Below are 6,000 nucleotides of genomic sequence, written 5' to 3' on the forward strand. Positions count from 1 at the left end.
GTAATGCAAGTCGGCCAAGAAGAAAAGAGAATAAAGAAAAAAAAGGAAACTTGAATATATTTGACCGGTTGATTGAGAATATCCTATTCCATGTTGCAGTCGGCTTCTGCTGGTTTTATTTGGCTATATATATATATTTAGATTAAGGAGAGGTTTTTTGGGCCGTTGGTTGATGTGTGTTTAGAGGGCGTTTGTGAATTGGCATCCAATTGGAGTTCTTTCTCCGAGGAATTGATTACATGTGTTGAAGCTGATTAAATCTTGTGGTAAGATTTGTGTATAATTCCTTCATGAGATTGAGAGATTATTTTGTGAGGAATTGTGGAGCTAAACACTATGTGTGTTATTGGATGTAATTGGGACTTGGGCAACACCGAGAGTGTGAAAGCTAGTATGAGCACCTAGAGGGGGGTGCATAGGTGTAAAAACAATTTTACGAGATAAGTGTGCAGCACTAATCAACAATAGATTATGAAAAGGAAATTCGTCTCTTGTAAACAAAACGAGTTACGATCAAGGTAAAAGAGCGTAGAGAAGAGAATATGAACACAAAGATTATAGTGGTTCGACTTAATCCAAGTTTACGTCCACTCTTCCGCATTGACAGCCCACCGACTGGATTTCACTATGAACAAAAGAGTTGTTTTAGAAAAGCTCTTCCTTGATTTCACAGTGTAGAGACTCTACTACACTTCCTCAAGGTCTCTCAAAGATATAGACTCTCTTTTGCGTACAAGATTTTGCTCAACAGTTTAATTGACAAAGAACAAGCAGTTTTAGACTTTGGAATTCTTCTATCGCGTACACACTTGAACAACTGGAATGTCTTCCTTATATACTCCTTTATGCCATCACACCCGTTGGCACTTACTAAAGGAATTCTTCTAATCTACCCGTTGGACATAATCAATTAGGAAGATCTTTGAGCTATTTAAGGAACATGACGATAGCCCATCAATCCTGTTTGCCATACAATCAGGATCTATGTTTCCATAAGTAGAACCTTCCAAGTATACTTCGCCAATCAACGGATCCATAATCCTTGAATCAATCTTGATTTGAATAATGAATTTTGGCATGCTATATTCAGCCAAGAGATCTTCTCTAGTCGATAAAGTCAAATCCTTAACGAAACATCTAGTTCTGGATAAGCCTTCTTCGACGGTCTAAAAACTGTCAATGAGGATAGACTTTGAGTCTTGAGTTTGGTAGTCCGGAGTCTTCAGACTTTAATGGAAGAGTCTGCAAGTCTTCAGACTAGATTGATGGAAACGTTTTGTCAGCTTCAAAACACTCAAGGAAGTTTTCTCCAACAGAGAGTGTTTGAGTGACTTGAGTCTGTAATCTCCGTTGTATTGCTTGATCTATAGTGAATTTGTCGTTGTTCTTCCTATGGATGTAGGTCTCTACGACCGAACCACATAAATCTAGTGTTCGATTTATTTTCTTATTATGTCTATTTTATTGTTCGATCACTCGCTTTCCGCAACAATTGGTATCAGAGCTAGACTTGGCTAAGTTGAAGCGAATCGATGACGATAGAAGAAGGAAAAGTGAAAATTGATGGATTTGATGGGGAAGATTTTGGTTTTTGGAATATGCAAATTGAAGATTATCTTTACAAAATGAAACTACACTTGCCCCTTGTCTGGGGAGAAACTAGAGATGACGAAGCAAGTTGATTGGGATTTGCTGGATAGATGAGCTATGGGTGTTATTCGGCTGACGTTGGCTCACAACGTTGCATTTAACATCGTAAAGGAAAAGACCATTGCTAATTTGATGAAAGTCTTGTCGGACACGTAAGAGAAGCCCTCTATGATTAATAAGGTCTGTTTAATGCAACATCTGTCTAACTTGAAAATGAGTGAAGATATGTTAGTTGCAGATCATATCAATGAATTCAACGTGATTGTTTGTCAATTGGGTTTGGTTGAGATTGACTTTGAAGATGAGTTACATGCTTTGATTCCATTATCCTCATTGCTTGATAGCTGTAATACTACTGTTACTGCCATTAATAATTCCTCTAGATCAACAAGCTTGACGTTTGATGGGGTTTGAGATTTGATTCTGAGCAAAAACATCCGTAGAAGAGAATCTGACGAATTTAGTAGGTGAAAATAGAGGAAGATCTATAATATGTGTTAGTAAGGGCGCGTTTGGTAATGATTTTATTCTTGGGAATAATTTTTGATCAAAAGTAGTTTTTTCTGATTTTATTCCTGAGTATAATTTTTGAGTAAAAGAACGTGTTTGGTAATTATACAAAATTATATTCTCGGGATAGAAATGCATTTAGTAGGATTATTATTAATTTTTTGTTTCTTTTAATTTTTTTAATACTTTTATTGTATTTTTCTTATTTTTTTTCTTTTTCTCTTCTTCTTCCTCTTTCTTTGTGGCCAGTCGCCAGCCACGGTGAGCCTCGGCCTCGCTAGATTTGGATGAGGCCGAGCCTCATCAATGGCCAAGCGAGGCTTGCTAGGCTACCGATAAGGCTCGATAGGCTATCGGCGAGGCTCGACCTTGCCTAGGTGGCGTGAGGTTAGCCTCGCCTAGCCATGGCGAGCCTTACTGTGGCTCTCCATCACCAGGGGCGATGATGTTCTGGTGAGGTCGTGGGCCCTCGTTTAGCTGGTTACTAGCCATGGTTGAGGCCGATGACCTACCAAAAGGAAGAAGAAGAAGAAATGAAAGAGATGAAGAGAAAAGAGAAGAAAAAAGAAGAAAAGAGAAAATAGAATTAAAAAATTAGAATTGATTCTAGAAATTGTTCCTGGGAATAAGAAGTAACTTTTTTATACTTTTTGATTCTGCTCCAAATTTGTTCTTGGGAACAAAAAAAAAATGGATATTTGCTATTAGGAATAAAAAATTTATCAAACGGATTTCTGTTTTTTTTTTACTCCTGGGAACACAAGAATAGAATCAGTTGTTCCCGGGAGTGTTACCAAATAGGCCCTAAGAGTAGTACTAATATGAATTGGTGTAGTCAGTCTAGGGCTGGTGATGCTGTCTGTTGGAGCTATGGCAAGAGGGGGCATCTTAGAAGGGATTGCCTTAAGCCGAAAAATGAGATGGGTAAGGGAATTATAATTGATTTTGTACTTGATGTTGTAGCTGTAGCTGATGGTGCTAATTATGTCTTGTCCGTCACTGATTATTCATCATTTGATGGATGAATTATGGATTCCGATTGTTCTTTTCATGCTACATCACATAGAAACTAGTTTACTACTTATTAGTGCACATATAATAGTAAAGTGTAGTTGGGGAACAACGTTGAATGTGATGTTGTCGGTGTTGGTAGTATTAAAATCAGAATACATGATGGTATTTTGAGGATATTGACTGGAGTGAGGCATGTTCTAGAGTTGAAGAAGAACTTAATTTCCTTGTTGGGTATCGATATATTTTAAAATGTAAAATTCTGAAAATTGTTTAAGGTGCTTTGATCATAATGAAAGGAATCAAGCACAATGGCCTGTATAAGTTTCAAGGTGAGATATTGACAAATTTCGCTGTAAAGACGTCGTTTGCATCTGTTCGAGAGTCTGAATTGTGGCATATGCATTTGGGACACATTGACGAGAGATGCCTAAAAGTTTTAAGTAAAAGAAATTTGTTATGCGATTATATTCCTAACGAATTGAATGTATGCAGGTGTTGTTTTTTAGATCAACAACAAAAAGTGTAGTTCAGTACAATTGTTAAAGAAACCGTGGAAATTGCAGAGTCAATTCACTTGAATGTTCGTAGGTTATAGCGATTTCCTTCGAGGAAGAGTGTTAGATATATGTTAATAGTTGTTGATGATTGCTCGATGAAGACGTGGGTGTTTGTGATGAGGCACAAGTTTGATGTTATTATCAGGATCATGCACTTGAGAGCTTTGATCGAAAAGGAGACTAGTAAGACGATCAAGCATGCGTAGACTAATAATAGTATGGAGTTTTGCTTAGAGCTGTTAAACGAATTCTGTATGAAGGAAAGCATAGTGAAACACCACACTTATGCCAATAAACCACAACATGTTGCAGAATTGATGAGCAAAACATTACTAGAGATGGCCTATAAAGCTCTTGAATACTGGTATGGTTAGGAGATTCCTGGTAGATGTGCTTAGTACGACGAGCTACCTAGTGAATGGATCCCTATCGACTGCAATTGGATATTGGACTCCCAAAGAAGTGTGGTTACGTAGCCTTGCTGATTATTCTGTTCTTAAAATATTTGGTTGCTCATGTTATGTTTGAGTTAGTGATGGTAAGCTCAATGAAAGGATAAGAAAGTGCATATTCCTAGGCTATGCACAAGGTGAATGGGGTTATCGATTGTGGTGCCTGGAGTTAAATTCACTTGTTATCAGCAGAGAAGTTACATTTGACGAGTCTCCAGTACTTTTGGCTAGGAGTGTTTATGGCGGTATTTATATGGATTTGAATGGTGTTTAGTTTGAAGTGGAGTTGCAACCAGAAAGACTTGAGGTAGTGGGTACGAGTACTAGCGGAGTAATTGTTGGAGAAATTTTCTTGAAGTGTTTTGAAGTTGACAAAACGTTTCCATCAGTCTAGTCGAAGGCTTGCAGACTCGCTGTTTAAAGTCCGAAGACCTCCGGACAGCCGACTCAAGACTCAAAGTCTATCCTCATTGATAGTCTCTAATCCGTTGAAGAAAGGTTATCCAGAACTGGATGTTTCGTTAAGGATTTAACCTTATCAACTGGAGAAGATCTCGTGGCTGGAAAAGACATAATAGAGTCCTTTGATTGATCGAAGATTGACTCGATAATTGAAGATCCGGTGATTGCTTAAATATTATTGGAAGGTTCTACTTATGGAAACCAAGATCCTGATTGTATGGGCGAACATGATTGATGGGCTATCGACACGTTCCTTTAATAGCTCGAACAATCTTCCTAATTGATTCCGTCCAACGGGTAGATTGGAGGAATTCATTTGGTAAGTGCCAACGGGTATGATGGCATAAAGGAGTATATAAGGAAGACGGTCTTAGTTGTTCAAGGTGTGCGCGATAGAAGAATTCCAAAGTCTGAAGCTCCTTTTTGTTTAGACAATTCCTTTGAGCGAATACTTGTATACAAAAGAGAGTCTATATTTGTGAGAAATCTTGAGGAGGTGTGGTAGAACATCTACACTTTGTGGAATCAAGGCAAAGCTGTGCTGTAACTTCTCTTTTGTTCATAGTGGAATCCAGCCAATAGGCTGTCGGTGAAGAAGAGTGGACGTAGGCTTGATATAAGCCGAACCACTATAAACCGCGTGTTCAATTTTCTCTTCTCTCTCGTCTTACTTTGATTATCGTTTGTCTTAAATCCATCAACTGTCTAGTATTGTGCAATTGCTGAAGAAAAATCTTTTATATACCTATTCACCCCCTCTAGGTACTCATACTAGCAACATCAATTGGTATCGAGCTGTGTACTTACTTTATTTGAAGTGTTTTACTTCGTAGTAAAAGATCCATGGCTAGTATGCTAGCACTAGGGCTGATGGAAGGGCAAAGCAATACCATACCACCCTACTTTGATGGAAAGGATTACAACATCTGGAATAACAAGATGAAAGCTTTCCTACGATCAAAGGATCCTTTGGAATGGGACGTTGTAGAAAAAGGAATTACTCCTACCACTGCATCAGTCTCTGAAAGAGGGAAAGAAACTGATGAGACCAGCAAAATGACTCAGGAAGAGATAATCAAGAGACAAGCACTCGATGCAAAAGCAATTTACTCCTTATATTGTGCTTTGTCACTAACTGAATATAATAGAATATCTTCTTGTGTTACAGCAAAAGAAGTTTGGGACAGATTGCATATCACTTATGAAGGAACAGATCGAGTGAAGGAAACAAGAATCAACATTCTTCTCGGTCAATACGAAGCCTTCAGAATGAAACCAGGAGAATCTATAACTGATATGTTTAGTCGTTTTACAGATATTGTGAATGGTCTTGAAAATCAAGGTCAACCAATTTC

This window comes from Eucalyptus grandis, chromosome 2 (genome assembly GCF_016545825.1).
Source record: "Eucalyptus grandis isolate ANBG69807.140 chromosome 2, ASM1654582v1, whole genome shotgun sequence".
Taxonomy (NCBI): domain Eukaryota; kingdom Viridiplantae; phylum Streptophyta; class Magnoliopsida; order Myrtales; family Myrtaceae; genus Eucalyptus; species Eucalyptus grandis.